The sequence below is a fragment of the Staurois parvus genome, unplaced genomic scaffold (genome assembly GCF_062004578.1).
Source record: "Staurois parvus isolate SC_StPar_1 unplaced genomic scaffold, SC_StPar_1.0 ptg000025l, whole genome shotgun sequence".
In the NCBI taxonomy this organism is placed as follows: domain Eukaryota; kingdom Metazoa; phylum Chordata; class Amphibia; order Anura; family Ranidae; genus Staurois; species Staurois parvus.
Genome location: NW_028317821.1, coordinates 12,411,819 through 12,434,488, shown reverse-complemented (window position 1 = coordinate 12,434,488; position 22,670 = coordinate 12,411,819). Strand labels below are relative to the sequence as shown.

At 60.5% G+C, this 22,670-nt stretch overlaps 2 long non-coding RNA genes across 2 annotated transcripts in view; one reads left to right on the top strand and one right to left on the bottom strand.

The window, feature by feature from the left end:
* The window catches only part of LOC149471939 (uncharacterized), a 46,289-nt gene extending 46,062 nt beyond the window's left edge, over nt 1-227 (bottom strand). The window contains exon 1 of the long non-coding RNA XR_016305807.1: nt 118-227. This is a non-coding gene — a long non-coding RNA (uncharacterized LOC149471939). The remainder of the gene's footprint in view (nt 1-117) is intronic.
* Nucleotides 228-864: 637 nt separating this feature from the next.
* On the top strand, nt 865-22,267 carry LOC149471938 (uncharacterized). The gene is made up of 5 exons (XR_016306215.1): nt 865-1,048; nt 10,462-10,573; nt 17,515-17,626; nt 19,731-19,842; nt 22,162-22,267. It is a non-coding gene; the product is annotated as an uncharacterized LOC149471938 (long non-coding RNA).
* Nucleotides 22,268-22,670: the final 403 nt, after the last annotated feature.

Here is a 22,670-nt window from a genome sequence, read left to right as displayed (position 1 = left end):
GCCCCCATCTTCCTGTGGGTGAGTATCCCCCTCACTGCATGCTATCCTCGGGGGAGCAGTATATACTGTAACTGCACTCTTCCTCCCTTCTTTGTGTCCCGCACTCCTCCTCCTCACCTCCACCATGAGGATGGCGATGGGATACAGAGAATCCTCCCCGCCAGGTACAACCACGATCGCTTCTTCCTGCCAGCCAGAGTGCAGGGCAGCAAGCGGGACACCGAGGCTGTAAGGCAGGGGCACAAGTAGGTCACGCCCACCAATGTGTTTCTACAGCAACGCGTCCAGCCTGCTGGGAGGGGTGCAGAGATGTCTGCTAGGGGATTCAGAGGAGGGGGCGGGAACTTCGAAGCCCAGTCAGCCATTTCAGATAAGGAAACAGGCGGAAACCTTTCAGAAACACTACAAATCCAGACTAGAACCATGTCATCGCGTTTACTCCATGTCAGGCGGTGATTAGATGACAAGTTATCTTAATCTATGGCCACAGGTATTCGATAGAATGAAGGGAGGGGGCTGGCAATGGATCGTACTACTGAAGGGGCGGGGCCAGGGTCTAAAGAGAGGCGGGGCCCGAGAGCTCAGACTCGATAAAATGTAAAACAAATTCAATGAGGGGCGGAGCCAGTCTGGCTGAGCACGCATAAGGTTTCTGATAAGTTGGTAAACAAGTAGTGGGGAGGGGCGGAGCCAGATCGTGAGGAGGGGCGGAGCCAAAGCGTGGGAGGGGCAGAAACAGAGGTGGTGATGGGCGGAGCCAAAGGGTGGGGATGGGCGGAGCCAGAGCGTAGGGATGGGCGGAGCCACAGCATGGGGATGGGCGGGGCCGGAGGAGAGGAAGTTCAGTCTAGAGCTGGGCAGCGTAGAGTGCGGTAGGGTTCGAGTGAGCTCCAGGTGGAGTCACAGGTCACGTTCACCGTTTATGTGATTATGCAGCACAGGCGTCCCTGCCAATGGCAGGCGAAGAGAAGGTGGTCAGAGATGGATCGGGCACTTGCCGAGAGATAGGTGGAAACCGGAGCGAATGGAAGAAACATTAGAAATCACAGTGAGTAGAACAAACCTGCTTTACTGCATATACAGACTGATTTTTACTGTTTTGGGTTTAGCTTTAGTACGGGCGGGCCATGCTGGGACTTGTAGTGCAGCGATTGCCTGTTGTATGGGTGGGCCATGCTGGGACTTGTAGTGCAGCGATTGCCTGTTGTATGGGCGGGCCATGCTGGGACTTGTAGTGCAGCGATTGCCTATCGCACGTTGTAAGGGCATGGGCCATGCTTGGACCTGTAGTGCAGCGACTGCCTGTTGCACGTTGTAAGGGCATGGGCCATGCTGGGACTTGTAGTGCAGCGCCTGCCTGCCGCACATTTTACGGGGGCGGGCCATGCTGGGACTTGTAGTGCAGCGGCTGCCTGTCGCACGTTGTAGGGGGCCGGCCATGCTGGGACTTGTAGTGCAGTGGCTGCCTGTCGCACGTTGTAGGGGGCCGGCCATGCTGGGACTTGTAGTGCAGCGACTGCCTGTCGCACGTTTTACGGGCGGACCATGCTGGGACTTGTAGTGCAGCGACTGCCTGTCGCACGTTTTACGGGCGCGGGCCACGCTGGGACTTGTAGTGCAGCGACTGCCTGTCGCACGTTGTAGGGGGCCGGCCATGCTGGGACTTGTAGTGCAGTGACTGCCTGTCGCACGTTTCACGGGCGCGGGCCATGCTGGGACTTGTAGTGCAGTGACTGCCTGTTGCACGTTGTACGGGCGGGCTATGCTGGGACTTGTAGTGCAGCGACTGCCTGTCGCACGGTTTATGGGCGGGCCATGCTGGGACTTGTAGTGCAGCGACTGCCTGTTGTACGAGGCCATGCTGGGACTTGTAGTGCAGCGACTGCCTGCCGCACATTTTACGGGGGCGGGCCATGCTGGGACTTGTAGTGCAGCGGCTGCCTGTCGCACGTTGTAGGGGGCCGGCCATGCTGGGACTTGTAGTGCAGCGACTGCCTGTCCCACGTTTACGGGCGCGGGCCATGCTGGGACTTGTAGTGCAGCGACTGCCTGTCCCACGGTTTACGGGCGCGGGCCATGCTGGGACTTGTAGTGCAGTGACTGCCTGTCGCACGTTTTACTGGCGCGGGCCATGCTGGGACTTGTAGTGCAGCGACTGCCTGTCGCACGGTTTACGGGCGCGGGCCATGCTGGGACTTGTAGTGCAGCGACTGCCTGTCGCACGTTTTACGGGCGCGGGCCATGCTGGGACTTGTAGTGCAGCGACTGCCTGTCGCACGTTGTAGGGGGCCTGCCATGCTGGGACTTGTAGTGCAGCGACTGCCTGACGCACGTTTTACGGGGGCGGGCCATGCAGGGACTTGTAGTGCAGCGGCTGCCTGTCGCACGTTGTACGGGGCCGGGCCATGCTGGGACTTGTAGTGCAGCGACTGCCTGTCGCACGTTGTAGGGGGCCGACCATGCTGGGACTTGTAGTGCAGCGACTGCCTGTGGCACGTTTTACGGGCGCGGGCCATGCTGGGACTTGTAGTGCAGCGACTGCCTGTCCCACGGTTTACGGGCGCCGGCCATGCTGGGACTTGTAGTGCAGCGACTGCCTGTCGCACGTTTTACGGGCGCCGGCCATGCTGGGACTTGTAGTGCAGCGACTGCCTGTCGCACGTTGTAGGGGGCCGGCCATGCTGGGACTTGTAGTACAGCGGCTGCCTGTCGCACGTTGTAGGGGGCCGGCCATGCTGGGACTTGTAGTGCAGCGACTGCCTGTTGCACGGTTTACGGGCGCGGGCCATGCTGGGACTTGGTAGTGCGACTGCCTGTCGCACGTTTTACGGGCGCAGGCCATGCTGGGACTTGTAGTGCAGCGACTGCCTGTCGCACGTTGTAGGGGGCCTGCCATGCTGGGACTTGTAGTGCAGCGACTGCCTGACGCACGTTTTACTGGCGCGGGCCATGCTGGGACTTGTAGTGCAGCGACTGCCTGCCGCACGTTTTACGGGCGCGGTCCATGCTGGGACTTGTAGTGCAGCGACTGCCTGTCGCACGTTTTACGGGCGCGGGCCATGCTGGGACTTGTAGTGCAGTGACTGCCTGTCGCACGTTGTACGGGCGGGCTATGCTGGGACTTGTAGTGCAGCGACTGCCTGTCGCACGGTTTATGGGCGGGCCATGCTGGGACTTGTAGTGCAGCGACTGCCTGTTGTACGAGGCCATGCTGGGACTTGTAGTGCAGCGACTGCCTGCCGCACGTTGTAGGGGGCCGGCCATGCTGGGACTTGTAGTGCAGCGACTGCCTGTCGCACGTTGTAGGGGGCGGGCCATGCTGGGACTTGTAGTGCAGCGGCTGCCTGTCGCACGTTGTACGGAGCCAGCCATGCTGGGACTTGTAGTGCAGCGACTGCCTGTCGCACGTTGTAGGGGGCCTGCCATGCTGGGACTTGTAGTGCAGCGACTGCCTGTCGCACGTTTTACGGGCGCGGGCCATGCTGGGACTTGTAGTGCAGCGACTGCCTGTCGCACGGTTTACGGGCGCGGGCCATGCTGGGACTTGTAGTGCAGTGACTGCCTGACGCACGTTTTACTGGCGCGGGCCATGCTGGGACTTGTAGTGCAGTGACTGCCTGTTGCACGTTGTACGGGCCATGCTGGGACTTGTAGTGCAGCGACTGCCTGTCGCACGTTTTACGGGCGCGGGCCATGCAGGGACTTGTAGTGCAGCGACTGCCTGTCGCACGTTGTAGGGGGCCGGCCATGCTGGGACTTGTAGTGCAGCAACTGCCTGTCGCACGTTGTAGGGGGCCGGCCATGCTGGGACTTGTAGTGCAGTGACTGCCTGACGCACGTTTTACTGGCGCGGGCCATGCTGGGACTTGTAGTGCAGTGACTGCCTGTTGCACGTTGTACGGGCGCGGGCCATGCTGGGACTTGTAGTGCAATGACTGCCTGTTGCACGTTGTACAGGCGGGCTATGCTGGGACTTGTAGTGCAGCGACTGCCTGCCGCACATTTTACGGGCGCGGGCTATGCTGGGACTTGTAGTGCAGTGACTGCCTGTCGCACGTTGTAGGGGGCCGGCCATGCTGGGACTTGTAGTGCAGCGGCTGCCTGTCGCACGTTGTAGGGGGCCGGCCATGCTGGGACTTGTAGTGCAGCGACTGTCGCACGGTTTACGGGCGCGGGCCATGCTGGGACTTGTAGTGCAGCGACTGCCTGTCGCACGTTTTACTGGCGCGGGCCATGCTGGGACTTGTAGTGCAGTGACTGACTGTCGCACGTTGTACGGGTGGGCTATGCTGGGACTTGTAGTGCAGCGACTGCCTGTCGCACGGTTTACGGGCGGCCATGCTGGGACTTGTAGTGCAGCGACTGCCTGTTGGGCGGGCGGGCCATGCTGGGACTTGTAGTGCAGTGACTGCCTGTTGCACGTTGTAAGGGCATGGGCCCTGCTGGGACTTGTAGTGCAGCGACTGCCTGTTGTACGGGCGCGGACAATGTTGGGACTTGTAGTGCAGCGACTGCCTGCCGCACATTTTACGGGGGCGGGCAATGCTGGGACTTGTAGTGCAGCGGCTGCCTGTCGCACGTTGTAGGGGGCCTGCCATGCTGGGACTTGTAGTGCAGCGACTGTCTGTCGCACGATTTACGGGCGCGGGCCATGCTGGGACTTGTAGTGCAGCGACTGCCTGTCGCACGGTTTACGGGCGCGGGCCATGCTGGGACTTGTAGTGCAGCGACTGCCTGTCGCACGGTTTACGGGCGGGCCATGCTGGAACTTGTAGTGCAGCGGCTGCCTGTTGGGCGGACCATGCTGGGACTTGTAGTGCAACGATTGCCTGTTGTACGGGCGGGCCATGCTGGGACCTGTAGTGCAGCCACTGCCTGTCGCACGTTTTACGGGCGCGGGCCATGCTGGGACTTGTAGTGCAGCGACTGCCTGTCGCACGGTTTACGGGCGGGCCATGCTGGGACTTGTAGTGCAGCGAATGCCTGTCGCACGTTTTACGGGCGCGGGCCATGCTGAGACTTGTAGTGCAGTGACTGCCTGTCGCACGTTGTACGGGCGGGCTATGCTGGGACTTGTAGTGCAGCGACTGCCTGTCGCACGGTTTATGGGCGGGCCATGCTGGGACTTGTAGTGCAGCGACTGCCTGTTGTACGAGGCCATGCTGAGACTTGTAGTGCAGCGACTGCCTGCCGCACGTTTTACGGGGGCGGGCCATGCTGGGACTTGTAGTGCAGCAGCTGCCTGTCGCACGTTGTACGGGGCCAGCCATGCTGGGACTTGTAGTGCAGCGACTGCCTGTCGCACGTTGTACGGGGCCAGCCATGCTGGGACTTGTAGTGGAGCGACTGCCTGTCGCACGGTTTACGGGCGGGCCATGCTGGGACTTGTAGTGCAGCGAATGCCTGTCGCACGTTTTACGGGCGCGGGCCATGCTGGGACTTGTAGTGCAGTGACTGCCTGTCGCACGTTGTACGGGCGGGCTATGCTGGAACTTGTAGTGCAGCGACTGCCTGTCGCACGGTTTATGGGCGGGCCATGCTGGGACTTGTAGTGCAGCGACTGCCTGCCGCACGTTTTACGGGGGCGGGCCATGCTGGGACTTGTAGTGCAGCGGCTGCCTGTCGCACGTTGTACGGGGCCAGCCATGCTGGGACTTGTAGTGCAGCGACTGCCTGTCGCACGTTGTACGGGGCCAGCCATGCTGGGACTTGTAGTGGAGCGACTGCCTGTCGCACGTTGTAGGGGGCCTGCCATGCTGGGACTTGTAGTGCAGCGACTGCCTGTCGCACGTTGTACGGGCGGGCCATGCTGGGACTTGTAGTGCAGTGACTGCCTGTCGCACGTTGTACGGACGTGCTATGCTGGGACTTGTAGTGCAGCGACTGCCTGTCGCACGGTTTATGGGCGGGCCATGCTGGGACTTGTAGTGCAGCGACTGCCTATTGGGCAGGCCATGCTGGGACTTGTAGTGCAGCGACTGCCTGTTGTACGGGCGGGCCATGCTGGGACTTGTAGTGCAGCGATTGCCTGTTGTACGGGTGCGGGCCATGCTGGGACTTGTAGTGCAGCGACTGCCTGTCGCACGTTGTAGGGGGCCGGCCATGCTGGGACTTGTAGTGCAGCGACTGCCTGTCACACGTTTTACGGACGCGGGCCATGCTGGGACTTGTAGTGCAGCGACTGCTTGTCGCGCGGTTTACGGGCGCGGGCCATGCTGGGACTTGTAGTGCAGTGACTGCCTGTCGCACGTTGGGCGGGCTATGCTGGGACTTGTAGTGCAGCGACTGCCTGTCGCACGTTGTATGGGCGGGCCATGCTTGGACCTGTAGTACAGCGACAGCCTGTCGCACGTTGTACGGGCGGGCCATGCTGGGACTTGTAGTGCAGCAACTGCCTGTTGTACGGGCGCGGGCCATTTTGTCCATTTTGTTGTAGTTCGTCTTACACTAGTATACGGAGGCCATGATTTGGTGGATAACTACAGCAGCCATTTTGTTGTAGTACATCACACAATACTAGACGGCGGATTTGTAGTGCAGCGACTGCCTGTCGCACGTTGTACGGGCGCGGGCCATGCTGGGACTTGTAGTGCAGAGACTGCCTGTTGTACGGGCGCGGGCCATGCTGGGACTAGTAGTGCAGCGACTGCCTGTCGCACGTACAGGCGGGCCATGCTGGGACTTCTAGTGCAGCGACAGCCTGTTGTACGGGGTCGGGCCATGCTGGGACTTGTAGTGCAGCGTCCGCCTGCCGCTCCTTGTACGGGCCGGCCATGCTGGGACTTGTAGTGCAGCGACTGCCTGTCGCACGTACGGACGGGCCATGCTGGGACTTGTAGTGCAGTGACTGCCTGTCGCACGTTTTACGGGCGCGGGCCATGCTGGGACTTGTAGGGCAGTTACTGCCTGTCGCACGTTGTACGGGCGGGCCATGCTGGGACTTGTAGTGCAGCGACTGCCTGTTGTATGGGCGGGCCATGCTGTGACTTGTAGTGCAGCGACTGCCTGTTGTATGGGCGGGCCATGCTGTGACTTGTAGTGCAGCGACTGCCTGTTGTATGGGCGGGCCATGCTGGGACTTGTAGTGCAGCGATTGCCTGTTGTACGGGAAGGCCATGCTTGGAACTGTAGTGCAGCAACTGCCTGTTGCACGTTGCAAGGGCATGGGCCATGCTGGGATTTGTAGTGCAGCGACTGCCTGTTGTACGGGCGCGGACCATGCTGGGACTTGTAGTGCAGCGACTGCCTGCTGCACATTTTACGGGGGCGGGCCATGCTGGGACTTGTAGTGCAGCGACTGCCTGCCGCTCCTTGTACGGGCGGGCCATGCTGGGACTTGTACTGCAGCGACGGGCCATGCTGCGACTTGTAGTGCAGCGACTGCCTGTCGCACGTTGTACGGGCGCGGGCCATGCTGGGACTTGTAGTGCATCGACTGCCTGTTGTACGGGGGCGGGCCATGCTGGGACTTGTAGTGCAGCGATTGCCTGTTGTACGTGCGGGCCATGCTGGGACTTGTAGTGCAGTGACTGCCTGTCGCACGTTGTACGGTCGGGCTATGCTGGGACTTGTAGTGCAGCGACTGCCTGTCGCACGTTGTAGGGGGCCTGCCATGCTGGGACTTGTAGTGCAGCGACTGCCTGTCGCACGTTGTACGGGTGGGCTATGCTGGGACTTGTAGTGCAGCGACTGCCTGTCGCACGGTTTATGGGCGGGCCATGCTGGGACTTGTAGTGCAGCGAATGCCTGTCGCACGTTGTATGGGGGCGGTCCATGCTGGGACTTGTAGTGCAGCGACTGCCTGTTGTACGGGCGGGCCATGCTGGGACTTGTAGTGCAGCGATTGCCTGTTGTACGGGCGGCCTATGCTGGGACTTGTAGTGCAGCGACTGCCTGTCGCACGTTTTACGGGCGCGGGCCATGCTGGGACTTGTAGTGCAGCGCCTGCCTGTCGCACGGTTTACGGGCGCGGGCCATGCTGTGACTTGTAGTGCAGTGACTGCCTGTCGCACGTTGGGCGGGCTATGCTGGGACTTGTAGTGCAGCGACTGCCTGTCGCACGGTTTATGGGCGGGCCATGCTGGGACTTGTAGTGCAGCGAATGCCTGTCGCACGTTCTATGGGGGCGGTCCATGCTGGGACTTGTAGTGCAGCGACTGCCTGTTGGGCGGTCCATGCTGGGACTTGTAGTGCAGCGACTGCCTGTTGTACGGGCGGGCCATGCTGGGACTTGTAGTGCAGCGATTGCCTGTTGTACGGGCGGGCTATGCTGGGACTTGTAGTGCAGCGACTGCCTGTCGCACGTTGTAGGGGGCCGGCCATGCTGGGACTTGTAGTGCAGCGACTGCCTGTCACACGTTTTACGGACGCGGGCCATGCTGGGTCTTGTAGTGCAGTGACTGCCTGTCGCGCGGTTTACGGGCGCGGGCCATGCTGGGACTTGTAGTGCAGCGACTGCCTGTCGCACGTTTTACTGGCGCGGGCCATGCTGGGACTTGTAGTGCAGTGACTGCCTGTCGCACGGTTTACGGGCGCAGGCCATGCTGGGACTTGTAGGGCAGTGACTGCCTGTCGCGCGGTTTACGGGCGGGCCATGCTGGGACTTGTAGTGCAGCGACTGCCTGTCGCGCGGTTTACGGGCGGGCCATGCTGGGACTTGTAGTGCAGCGACTGCCTGTCGCATGGTTTATGGGCGCGGGCCATGCTGGGACTTGTAGTGCAGCGACTGCCTGTTGTACGGGCGCGGGCCATGTTGGGACTTGACATGCAGCGACTGCCTGCCGCACATTTTACGGGGGCGGGCCATGCTGGGACTTGTAGTGCAGCGGCTGCCTGTCGCACGTTGTAGGGGGCGGGCCATGCTGGGACTTGTAGTGCAGCGGCTGCCTGTCGCACGTTGTAGGGGGCCGGCCATGCTGGAATTTGTAGTGCAGCGACTGCCTGTCGCTCGTTTTACGGGCGCGGGCTATGATGGGACTTGTAGTGCAGCGACTGCCTGTCGCACGTTTTACTGGCGCCAGCCATGCTGGGACTTGTAGTGCAGCGACTGCCTGTCGCACGTTTTACTGGCGCCAGCCATGCTGGGACTTGTAGTGCAGCGACTTCCTGTCGCACGTTGTATGGGGGCGGTCCATGCTGGGACTTGTAGTGCAGCGACTGCCTGTTGGGCGGGCCATGCTGGGACTTGTAGTGCAGCGATTGCCTGTTGTACGGGCGGGCCATGCTGGGATTTGTAGTGCAGCGATTGCCTGTTGTACGGGCGGGCTATGCTGGGACTTGTAGTGCAGCGACTGCCTGTTGAACGGGCGTGGGCCATGCTGGGACTTGTAGTGCAGCGACTGCCTGTCGCACGTTGTAGGGGGCCGGCCATGCTGGGACTTGTAGTGCAGCGACTGCCTGTCGCACGTTTTACTGGCGCGGGCCATGCTGGGACTTGTAGTGCAGTGACTGCCTGTTGCACGTTTTACGGGTGCGGGCCATGCTGGAACTTTTAGTGCAGTGACTGTCGCACGTTGTACGGGCGGGCTATGCTGGGACTTGTAGTGCAGCGACTTCCTGTCGCACGGTTTACGGGCGGGCCATGCTGGGTCTTGTAGTGCAGCGACTGCCTGTCGCACGTTTTACGGGTGCGGGCCATGCTGGGAGTTGTAGTGCAGCGGCTGCCTGTCGCACGTTTTACGGGAGCGGGCCATGCTGGGACTAGTAGTACAGCGACTGCATGTCGCACGGTTTACGGGCGGGCCATGGTGGGACTTGTAGTGCAGCGACTGCCTGCCACACATTTTACGGGGCGGGCTATGCTGGGACTTGTAGTGCAGCGGCTGCCTGTCGCACGTTGTACGGGCGCGGGCCATGCTGGGACTTGTAGTGCAGCGAATGCCTGTCGCACGTTTTATGGGCCGGCCATGCTAGAACTTGTAGTGCAGTGAATCCCTGTCGTATGGGAGGGCCATGCTGGGACTTGTAGTGCAGCGACTGCTTGTTGTACTGGCGGGCCATGCTGGGACTTGTAGTGCAGCGACTGCCTGTTGTACGGGCGGGCCATGCTGGGACTTGTAGTGCAGTGACTGCCTGTTGTATGGGCGGGCCATGACACGATATCTTAATCTATGACCACAGGTATACGATAGGACGAAGGGAGGGGGCTGACAATGGATCGCAGTACCGAAGGGGCGGGCTCAGACAGGGGAGGGGCCGAGTCTGGCTGAGCACGCGTAAGGTTTCTAATAAGTTGGCAAACAAGTAGTGGGGAGGGGCGGAGCCAGAACGTGGGAGGGGCAGAGCCAGAGGTGGTGATGGGCGGAGTCAAAGGGTGGGGATGGGCGGAGCCAGAGCGTGGGGATGGGCGGGGCCGGAGCAGAGGAAGTTCAGTCTAGAGCTGGGCAGCGTAGAGTGCGGTAGGGTTCGAGTGAGCTCCAGGTGGAGTCACAGGTCACGTTCACCGTTTATGTGATTATGCAGCACAGGCGTCCCTGCCAATGGCAGGCGAAGAGAAGGTGGTCAGAGATGGATCGGGCACTTGCCGAGAGATAGGTGGAAACCGGAGCGAATGGAAGAAACATTAGAAATCACAGTGAGTAGAACAAACCTGCTTTACTGCATATACAGACTGATTTTTACTGTTTTGGGTTTAGCTTTAGTACGGGAGGGCCATGCTGGGACTTGTAGTGCAGCGACTGCCTGTCACACGTTTTACTGGCGCGGGCCATGCTGGGACTTGTAGTGCAGCGACTGCCTGTCGCACGTTTTACGGGCGGGCCATGCTTGGACTTGTAGTGCAGCGACTCCCTGTTGTATGGGCGCGGGCCATGCTGGGACTTGTAGTGCAGCGACTGCGTGTCGCACGTTGTGCGGGCCATGCTGGGACTTGTAGTGCAGCGACTGCCTGTCGCACATTGTACGGGAGGCCCATGCTGGGACTTGTAGTGCAGCGACTGCCTGTCGCACGTTATACGGGCGGGTCATGCTGGGACTTGTAGTGCAGCGTCTGCCTGTCGCACTTTGTACGGGCGGGCCATGCTGGGAATTGTAGTGCAGCGACTGCCTGTTATACGGGCGGGCCATGCTGGGACTTGTAGTGCAGCGACTTCCTGTCGCACGTTTTACGGGCGCGGGCCATGCTGGGACTTGTAGTGCAGCGACTGCCTGTTATACGGGCGGGCCATGCTGGGACTTGTAGTGCAGCGTCTGCCTGTCGCACTTTGTACGGGCGGGCCATGCTGGGAATTGTAGTGCAGCGACTGCCTGTTATACGGGCGGGCCATGCTGGGACTTGTAGTGCAGCGACTTCCTGTCGCACGTTTTACGGGTGCGGGCCATGCTGGGACTTGTAGTGCAGCGACTGCCTGTCGCACGTTGTATGGGCGGGCCATGCTTGGAACTGTAGTACAGCGACAGCCTGTCGCACGTTGTACGGGCGGGCCATGCTGGGACTTGTAGTGCAGCAACTGCCTGTCGCACCTTGTACGGGCGGGCCATGCTTTGACTTGTAGTGCAGCGACTGCCTGTTGTACGGGCGCGGGCCATTTTGTCCATTTTGTTGTAGTTCGTCTTACACTAGTATACGGAGGCCATGTTTTGGTGGATAACTACAGCAGCCATTTTGTTGTAGTACATCACACAATACTAGACGGCAGATTTGTAGTGCAGCGACTGCCTGTCGCCCGTTGTACGGGCGCGGGCCATGCTGGGACTTGTAGTGCAGAGACTGCCTGTTGTACGGGCGCGGGCCATGCTGGGACTAGTAGTGCAGCGACTGCCTGTCGCACGTACAGGCGGGCCATGCTGGGACTTGTAGTGCAGCGACTGCCTTTTGTACGGTCGGGCCATGCTGGGACTTGTAGTGCAGCAACCGCCTGCCGCTCCTTGTACGGGCGGGCCATGCTGGGACTTGTAGTGCAGCGACTGCCCGTCGCACGTACGGGCGGGCCATGCTGGGACTTGTAGTGCAGTGACTGCCTGTCGCATGTTTTACGGGCGCGGGCCATGCTGGGACTTGTAGGGCAGTTACTGCCTGTCGCACGTTGTACGGGCGGGCCATGCTGGGACTTGTAGTGCAGCGACTGCCTGTTGGGCGAGCCATGCTGGGATTTGTAGTGCAGCGACTGCCTGTTGTATGGGCGGGCCATGCTGTGACTTTAGTGCAGCGACTGCCTGTTGTATGGGCGGGCCATGCTGTGACTTGTAGTGCAGCGATTGCCTGTTGTATGGGCGGGCCATGCTGGGACTTGTAGTGCAGCGATTGCCTGTTGCACGTTGCAAGGGCATGGGCCATGCTGGGATTTGTAGTGCATCGACTGCCTGTCGCACGTTGTACGGGGGCGGGCCATGCTGGGACTTGTAGTGCAGCGATTGCCTGTTGTACGTGCGGGCCATGCTGGGACTTGTAGTGCAGTGACTGCCTGTCGCACGTTTAACGGGCGCAGGCCATGCTGGGACTTGTAGTGCAGTGACTGCCTGTCGCACGGTCGGGCTATGCTGGGACTTGTAGTGCAGCGACTGCCTGTCGCACGTTTTACGGGCGCGGGCCATGCTGGGACTTGTAGTGCAGCGGCTGCCTGTCGCACGTTGTAGGGGGCCAGCCTTGCTGGGACTTGTAGTGCAGCGACTGCCTGTTGTACGGGCGCGGGCCATGCTGGGACTTGTAGTGCAGCGACTGCCTGCCGCACATTTTACGGGGGTCGGCCATGCTGGGACTTGTAGTGCAGCGGCTGCCTATCGCACGTTGTAGGGGGCCGTCCTTGCTGGGACTTGTAGTGCAGCGACTGCCTGTCGCACGTTGTAGGAGGCCTGCCATGCTGGGACTTGTAGTGCGACTGCCTGTCGCACGTTTTACTGGCGCGGGCCATGCTGGGACTTGTAGTGCAGCGCCTTCCTATTGTACGGGCGGGCCATGCTGGGACTTGTAGTGCAGCGATTGCCTGTTGTACGGGCGGCCTATGCTGGGACTTGTAGTGCAGCGACTGCTTGTGGTACGGGCGCGGGCCATGCTGGGACTTGTAGTGCAGCGACTGCCTGTCGCACGTTGTAGGGGGCCGGCCATGCTGGTACTTGTAGTGCAGCGACTGCCTGTCGCACGGTTTACGGGCGCGGGCCATGCTGTGACTTGTAGTGCAGTGACTGCCTGTCGCACGTTGGGCGGACTATGCTGGGACTTGTAGTGCAGCGACTGCCTGTCGCACGGTTTATGGGCGGGCCATACTGAGACTTGTAGTGCAGCGAATGCCTGTCGCACGTTCTATGGGGGCGGTCCATGCTGGGACTTGTAGTGCAGCGACTGCCTGTTGGGCGGGCCATGCTGGGACTTGTAGTGCAGCGATTGCCTGTCGCACGTTGTAGGGGGCCGGCCATGCTGGGACTTGTAGTGCAGCGACTGCCTGTCGCACGTTTTACTGGCGCGGGCTATGCTGGGACTTGTAGTGCAGCGACTGCCTGTCGCACGTTGTAGGGGGCCGGCCATGCTGGGACTTGTAGTGCAGTGACTGCCTGTCGCGCGGTTTACGGGCGGGCCATGCTGGGACTTGTAGTGCAGCGACTGCCTGTCGCACGTTTTACGGGTGCGGGCCATGCTGGGACTTGTAGTGCAGCGACTGCCTGTCGCACGTTGTATGGGCGGGCCATGCTTGGAACTGTAGTACAGCGACAGCCTGTCGCACGTTGTACGGGCGGGCCATGCTGGGACTTGTAGTGCAGCAACTGCCTGTCGCACCTTGTACGGGCGGGCCATGCTGGGACTTGTAGTGCAGCGGCTGCCTGTCGCACGTTGTAGGGGGCGGGCCATGCTGGGACTTATAGTGCAGCGGCTGCCTGTCGCACGTTGTAGGGGGCCGGCCATGCTGGAATTTGTAGTGCAGCGACTGCCTGTCGCTCGTTTTACGGGCGCGGGCTATGCTGGGACTTGTAGTGCAGCGACTGCCTGTCGCACGATTTACGGGCGCCAGCCGTGCTGGGACTTGTAGTGCAGCGACTGCCTGTCGCAAGTTTTACTGGCGCCAGCCATGCTGGGACTTGTAGTGCAGCGACTGCCTGTTGGGCGGGCCATGCTGGGACTTGTAGTGCAGCGATTGCCTGTTGTACGGGCGGGCCATGCTGGGATTTGTAGTGCAGCGATTGCCTGTTGTACGGGCGGGCTATGCTGGGACTTGTAGTGCAGCGACTGCCTGTTGTACGGGCGTGGGCCATGCTGGGACTTGTAGTGCAGCGGCTGCCTGTCGCACGTTGTAGGGGGCCGGCCATGCTGGGACTTGTAGTGCAGCGACTGCCTGTCGCACGTTTTACTGGCGCGGGCTATGCTGGTACTTGTAGTGCAGCGACTGCCTGTCGCACGTTTTTCGGGCGCGGGCTATGCTGGGACTTGTAGTGCAGTGACTGCCTGTTGCACGTTTTACGGGTGCGGGCCATGCTGGAACTTTTAGTGCAGTGACTGTCGCACGTTGTACGGGCGGGCTATGCTGGGTCTTGTAGTGCAGCGGCTGCCTGTCGCATGTTTTACGATAGCGGGCCATGCTGGGACTAGTAGTACAGCGACTGCATGTCGCACGGTTTACGGGCGGGCCATGCTGGGACATGTAGTGCAGCGACTGCCTGTCGCACGTTGTACGGGCGGCCATGCTGGGACTTGTAGTGCAGCGACTGCCTGTTGCACGGTTTACAGGGGCGGGCCATGCTGGGACTTTTAGTGCAGCGACTGCCTGTTGTACGGGCGGGCCATGCTTGGACCTGTAGTGCAGCGACTGCCTATTGCACGTTATAAGGGCATGGGCCATGTTGGGACTTGTAGTGCAGCGACTGCCTGCCACACATTTTACGGGGCGGGCTATGCTGGGACTTGTAGTGCAGCGGCTGCCTGTCGCACGTTGTACGGGCGCGGGCCATGCTGGGACTTGTAGTGCAGCGAATGCCTGTCGCACGTTTTATGGGCCGGCCATGCTAGAACTTGTAGTGCAGTGAATGCCTGTCGCACGTTGTACAGGCGGGCCATGCTGGGACTTGTAGTGCAGCGACTGCCTGTCGCACGGTTTACAGGGGCGGGCCATGCTTGGACCTGTAGTGCAGCGACTGCCTGTTGCACGTTATAAGGGCATGGGCCATGCTGGGACTTGTAGTGCAGCGACTGCCTGCCACACATTTTACGGGGCGGGCTATGCTGGGACTTGTAGTGCAGCGGCTGCCTGTCGCACGTTGTACGGGCGCGGGCCATGCTGGGACTTGTAGTGCAGCGAATGCCTGTCGCACGTTTTATGGGCCGGCCATGCTAGAACTTGTAGTGCAGTGAATGCCTGTCGCACGTTGTACAGGTGGGCCATGCTGGGACTTGTAGTGCAGCGACTTACTGTCGCACGTTGTACGGGCGCGGGCTATGCTGGGACTTGTAGTGCAGCGAATGCCTGTCGTATGGGAGGGCCATGCCGGGACTTGTAGTGCAGCGACTGCTTGTTGTACTGGCGGGCCATGCTGGGACTTGTAGTGCAGCGACTGCCTGTCGCACGTTGTACAGGCGGGCCATGCTGGGACTTGTAGTGCAGCGACTGCCTGTTGTACGGGCGGGCCATGCTGGGACTTGTAGTGCAGTGACTGCCTGTTGTATGGGCAGGCCATGACACGATATCTTAATCTATGACCACAGGTATACGATAGGACAAAGGGAGGGGGCTGACAATGGATCGCAGTACCGAAGGGGCGGGCTCAGACAGGGGAGGGGCCGAGTCTGGCGCGGGCCATGCTGTGACTTGTAGTGCAGTGACTGCCTGTCGCACGTTGGGCGGTCTATGCTGGGACTTGTAGTGCAGCGACTGCCTGTTGTACGGGCGTGGGCCATGCTGGGACTTGTAGTGCAGCGGCTGCCTGTCGCACGTTGTAGGGGGCCGGCCATGCTGGGACTTGTAGTGCAGCGACTGCCTGTCGCACGTTTTACTGGCGCGGGCTATGCTGGTACTTGTAGTGCAGCGACTGCCTGTCGCACGTTTTTCGGGCGCGGGCTATGCTGGGACTTGTAGTGCAGCGACTGCTTGTTGTACGGGCGCGGGCCATGCTGGGACTTGTAGTGCAGCGACTGCCTGTCGCACGTTGTAGGGGGCCGGCCATGCTGGGACTTGTAGTGCAGCGACTGCCTGTCGCACGTTTTACGGGCGCGGGCAATGCTGGGACTTGTAGTGCAGCGACTGCCTGTCGCACGGTTTACGGGCGCGGGCCATGCTGTGACTTGTAGTGCAGTGACTGCCTGTCGCACGTTGGGCGGGCTATGCTGGGACTTGTAGTGCAGCGACTGCCTGTCGCACGGTTTATGGGCGGGCCATGCTGGGACTTGTAGTGCATCGACTGCCTGTTGGGCGGTCCATGCTAGGCCTTGTAGTGCAGCGACTGCCTGTTGTACGGGCGGGCCATGCTGGGACTTGTAGTGCAGCGATTGCCTGTTGTACGGGCGGGCTATGCTGGGACTTGTAGTGCAGCGACTGCCTGTCGCACGTTGTAGGGGGCCGGCCATGCTGGGACTTGTAGTGCAGCGACTGCCTGTCACTCGTTTTACGGACGCGGGCCATGCTGGGACTTGTAGTGCAGTGACTGCCTGTCGCGCGGTTTACGGGCGCGGGCCATGCTGGGACTTGTAGTGCAGCGACTGCCTGTCGCACGTTTTACTGGCGCGGGCCATGCTGGGTCTTGTAGTGCAGTGACTGTCGCACGTTTTACGGGCGCAGGCCATGCTGGGACTTGTAGGGCAGTGACTGCCTGTCGCGCGGTTTACGGGCGGGCCATGCTGGGACTTGTAGTGCAGCGACTGCCTGTCGCGCGGTTTACGGGCGGGCTATGCTGGGACTTGTAGTGCAGCGGCTGCCTGACGCACGTTGTAGGGGGCCGGCCATGCTAGGACTTGTAGTGCAGCGAATGCTTGTCGCATGTTTTTTGGGCCTGCCATGCTGGGACTTGTAGTCCAGCGAATGCCTGTCGTACGTTTTATGGGCCGGCCATGCTAGAACTTGTAGTGCGGTGAATGCCTGTCGCACGTTGTACAAGCGGGCCATGCTGGGACTTGTAGTGCAGCGACTGCCTGTCGCACGTTGTACAGGCGGGCCATGCTGGGACTTGTAGTGCAGTGACTGCCTGTTGTATGGGCAGGCCATGACACGATATCTTAATCTATGACCACAGGTATACGATTGGACGAAGGGAGGGGGCTGGCAATGGATCGCAGTACCGAAGGGGCGGGCTCAGACTCGATAAAATGTAAAACAAATGCAATGAGGGGAGGGGCCGAGTCTGGCTGAGCTCGCGTAAGGTTTCTAATAAGTTGGCAAACAAGTAGTGGGGAGGGGCGGAGCCAAAGCGTGGGGAGGGGCGGAGGCAGAGCGTGGGAGGGGCAGAGCCAGAGGTGGTGATGGGCGGAGCCAGAGCGTGGGGATGGGCGGGGCGGGAGGAGAGGAAGTTCAGTCTAGAGCTGGGCAGCGTAGAGTGCGGTAGGGTTCGAGTGAGCTCCAGGTGGAGTCACAGGTCACGTTCACCGTTTATGTGATTATGCAGCACAGGCGTCCCTGCCAATGGCAGGCGAAGAGAAGGTGGTCAGAGATGGATCGGGCACTTGCCGAGAGATGGGTGGAAACCGGAGCGAATGGAAGAAACATTAGAAATCACAGTGAGTAGAACAAACATGCTTTACTGCATATACAGACTGATTTTTACTGTTTTGGGTTTAGCTTTAGTACGGGAGGGCCATGCTGGGACTTGTAGTGCAGCGACTGCCTGTCGCACGTTTTACGGGCGGGCCATGCTGGGACTTGTAGTGCAGTGACTGCCTGTCGCACGTTGTACGGGCGGGCTATGCTGGGACTTGTAGTGTAGCGACTGCCTGTCGCACGGTTTATGGGTGGGCCATGCTGGGACTTGTAGTGCAGCGACTGCCTGTTGGGCGGGCCATGCTGGGACTTGTAGTGCAGCGACTGCCTGTTGTACGGGCGGGCCATGCTGGGACTTGTAGTGCAGCGACTGCCTGTTGTACGGGCGCAGGCCATGCTGGGACTTGTAGTGCAGCGACTGCCTGTTGTACGGGCGCAGGCCATGCTGGGACTTGTAGTGCAGCGACTGCCTGTCGCACGTTTTTCGGGAGCGGGCCGTGCTGGGACTTGTAGTGCAGTGACTGCCTGTCGCACGTTGTACGAACGGGCCATGCTGGGACTTGTAGTGCAGCGACTGCCTGTCGCACGTACGGGCGGGCCATGCTGGGACTTGTAGTGCAGTGACTGCCTGACGCACGTTGTACGGGCGCGGGCCATACTGGGACTTGTAGTGCAGCGACTGCCTGTCGCACGTTGTACGGGCGCGGGCCATGCTGGGACTTGTAGTGCAGCGATTGCCTGTCGCACGTACGGGCGTGCCATGCTGGGATTTGTAGTGCAGCGACTGCCTGTCGCACGTTTTACGGGAGGGCCGTGCTGCGACTTGTAGTGCAGCGAATGCCTGTCGCACATTTTACGGGCGGTCCATGCTGGAACTTGTAGTGCAGCGAATGCCTGTCGCACGTTGTACGAGGGTGGGCCATGCTGGGACTTGTAGTGCAGCGACTGCCTGTCGCACGTATGGGGGCGAGCCATGCTGGGACTTGTAGTGCAGCGACTGCATGTTGTACCGGCGGGCCATGCTGGGACTTGTAGTGCAGCGACTGCCTGTCGCTCCTTGTACGGGCGGGCCATGCTGGGACTTGTAGTGCAGCGATTGCCTGTCGCACGTTGTACGGGCGGGCCATGCTGGGACTTGTAGTGCAGCGACTGCCTGTTGTACGGGCGCGGGCCATGCTGGGACTTGTAGTGCAGCGATTGCCTGTCGCACGTTGTACGGGCGGGCCATGGTGGGACTTGTAGTGCAGCGACTGCCTGTTGTACGGGCGCGGGCCATGCTGGGACTTGTAGTGCAGCGAATGCCTGTCGCACATTTTACGGGCGGTCCATGCTGGAACTTGTAGTGCAGCGAATGCCTGTCGCACGTTGTACGGGGGTGGGCCATGCTGGGACTTGTAGTGCAGCGACTGCCTGTCGCACGTATGGGGGCGAGCCATGCTGGGATTTGTAGTGCAGCGAATGCCTGTCGCACATTTTACGGGCGGTCCATGCTGGAACTTGTAGTGCAGCGATTGCCTGTCGCACGTATGGGCGGGCCATGCTGAGACTTGTAGTGCAGCGACTGCCTGTTGCACGTTGTATGGGCGGGCCATGCTTGGACCTGTAGTACAGCAACAGCCTGTCGCACGTTGTACGGGAGGGCCATGCTGGGACTTGTAGTGCAGCGACCGCCTGTCACTCCTTGTACGGGCGGGCCATGCTGGGACTTGTAGTGCAGCGAATGCCTGCCGCATGTGTACGGGCGGGCCGTGACACGATATCTTAATCTATGGCCACAGGTATACGATAGGACGAAGGGAGGGGGCTGACAATAAATCGTAGTACCGTAGGGGCGGGGCCGGGGTCTAAAGAGAGGCGGGGCCGAGAGCTCAGACTCGATAAAATGTTAAACAAATGCAATGAGGGGAGCTGGCTGAGCACGCGTAAGTTTTCTGATAAGTTGGTAAACAAGTAGTGGGGAGGGGCGGAGCCAGGGGTTGGGGAGGGGCGGAGCCAGGGGTGGGGATGGGCGGGGCCGGAGGAGAGGAAGTTCAGTCTAGAGCTGGGCAGCGTAGAGTGCGGTAGGGTTCGAGTGAGCTCCAGGTGGAGTCTCAGGTCACGTTCACCGTTTATGTGATTATGCAGCACAGGCGTCCCTGCCAATGGCAGGCGAAGAGAAGGTGGTCAGAGATGGATCGGGCACTTGCCGAGAGATGGGTGGAAACCGGAGCGAATGGAAGAAACATTAGAAATCACAGTGAGTAGAACAAACATGCTTTACTGCATATACAGACTGATTTTTACTGTTTTGGGTTTAGCTTTAGTACGGGAGGGCAATGCTGGGACTTGTAGTGCAGCGACTGCCTGTCGCACGTTTTACGGGCGGGACATGCTAGGACTTGTAGTGTTGGGACTTGTAGTGCAGCGACTGCCTGTCGTACGGGTGGGCCATGATGGGACTTGTAGTGCAGCGACTGCCTGTCGCACGTATGGATGGGCCATGCTGGGACTTGTAGTGCAGCGACTGCCTGTCGCACGTTTTACGGGCGCGGGCCATGCTGGGACTTGTAGTGCAGCGACTGCCTGCCGCACGTTGTACGGGCGGGCTATGCTTAGGACTTGTAGTGCAGCGACTGCCTGTCGCACGGTTTACGGGCGCGTGCCATGCTGGGACTTGTAGTGCAGTGACTGCCTGTCGCACGTTTTACGGGCGTGGGCCATGCTGGGATCTATAGTGTAGCGACTGCCTGTCACACGTTGTACGGGTGGGCCATGCTGGGAGTTGTAGTGCAGCGTCTGCCTTTTGTACAGGTGGGCAATGCTGGGAGTTGTAGTGCAGCGACTGCCTGTTGTACGGGCGCTGGCCATTTTGTCAGTTTTGTTGTAGTCCATCACGCAATACTAGACGGCGGACTTGTAGTGCAGCGACTGCCTGTGGCACGTTGTACGAGCGCGGGCCATGCTGGGACTTGTAGTGCAGCGATTGCCTGTTGTACGGGCGCGGGCAATGCTGGGACTTATAGTGCAGCGCCTGCCTGTTGTACGGGCGCGGGCCATGCTGGGACTTATAGTGCAGCGCCTGCCTGTTGTACGGGCGCGGGCAATGCTGGGACTTATAGTGCAGCGCCTGCCTGTTGTACGGGCGCGGGCCATGCTGGGACTTGTAGTACAGCAACTGCCTGTCGCACGGGCGCGGGCCATGCTGGGACTTGTAGTGCAGCGACTGCTTGTTGTACGGGCGGGCCATGCTAGGACTTGTAGTGCAGCGACTGCCTGTCGCACGTTTTACGGGCGCGGGCCATGCTGGGACTTGTAGTACAGCAACTGCCTGTCGCACGGTTTACGGGCGGGCCATGCTGGGACTTGTAGTGCAGCGACTGCGTGTCGCACGTTGTAGGCGGGCCATGCTGGAACTTGTAGTGCAGCGACTTCCTATCGCACGTTTTACGGGCGGGCCATGCTGGGACTTGTAGTGCTAGGACTTTTAGTGCAGCGACTGCCTGTCGCACGTTGTACGGGCGGGCCATGCTGGGACTTGTAGTGCAGCGACTGCCTGTCGCACGTTGTACGGGCGGGCTATGCTGGGACTTGTAGTGCAGCGACTGCTTGTTGTACGGGCGTGCCATGCTGGGACTTGTAGTGCAGCGACTGCCTGTCGCTCGTACGGGTGGGCCATGTTGGGACCTGTAGTGCAGCGACTGCCTGTCGCACGTGTTACGGGCGCGGGCCATGCTGGGACTTGTAGTGCAGCGACTGCCTGTCGCTCGTTGTACGGGTGGGCCATGTTGGGACCTGTAGATCAGCGACTGCCTGTCGCACGTTTTACAGGCGCGGGCCATGCTGGGACTTGTAGTGCAGTGACTGCCTGTCGTACATTTTACGTGCATGGGCAGCTGCCTGTTGTTCGGGAGCGGGCCATGCTGGGACTTGTAGTGCAGCGACTGCCTGTCGCACGTTGTACGGGCGGGGCCATGCTGGGACTTCTAGTGCAGTGACTGCCTGTTGTACGGGCGCGGGCCATGCTGGGACTTGTAGTGCAGCGACTGCCTGTCGCATGTTGTACGGGCGGGCCATGACACGATATCTTAATCTGTGGCCACAGGTATACGATAGGACGAAGGGAGGGGGCTGGCAATGGATCGTAGTACCGAAGGGGCGGGGCCGGGGTCTAAAGAGAGGCGGGGCCGAGAGCTCAGACTCGATAAAATGTTAAACAAATGCAATGAGGGGAGGGGCCGAGTCTAGCTGAGCACGCGTAAGGTTTCTGATAAGTTGGTAAACAAGTAGTGGGTAGGGAGGGGCGGAGCTAGGGGGTGGGGAGGGGCGGACCTGGAGCGTGGGGAGGGGCGGACCTGGAGCGTGGGGAGGGGCGGACCTGGAGCGTGGGGAGGGGCGGACCTGGAGCGTGGGGAGGGGCGGACCTGGAGCGTGGGGAGGGGCGGAGCCAGGGGTGGGGATGGGCGGGGCCGGAGGAGAGGAAGTTCAGTCTAGAGCTGGGCAGCGTAGAGTGCGGTAGGGTTCGAGTGAGCTCCAGGTGGAGTCACAGGTCACGTTCACCGTTTATGTGATTATGCAGCACAGGCGTCCCTGCCAATGGCAGGCGAAGAGAAGGTGGTCAGAGAAGGAGCGGGCACTTGCCGAGAGATAGGTGGAAACCGCAGCAAATGGAAGAAACATTAGAAATCACAGTGAGTAGTACAAACATGCTTTACTGCATATACAGACTGATTTTTACTGTTTTGGGTTTAGCTTTAGTACGGGAGGGCCATGCTGGGACTTGTAGTGCAGCGACTGCTGTCGCACGTTGTAGGGGGCCGGCCATGCCGGGACTTGTAGTGCAGCGACTTCCTGTCGCACGTGAGGGCGCGGGCCATGCTGGGACTTGTAGTGCAGCGAATGCCTGACGCACGTACGGGCGGGCCATGCTGGGACTTGTAGTGCAGCGAATGCCTGTTGCATATTTTACGGGCGGGCCATGCTGGAGCTTGTGCAGCGAATGCCTGTCGCACATTTTACGGGAGGGCCATGCTGGGACTTGTGCAGCGAATGCCTGTCGCAGGTTTTACGGGCTCGGGCCATGCTGGG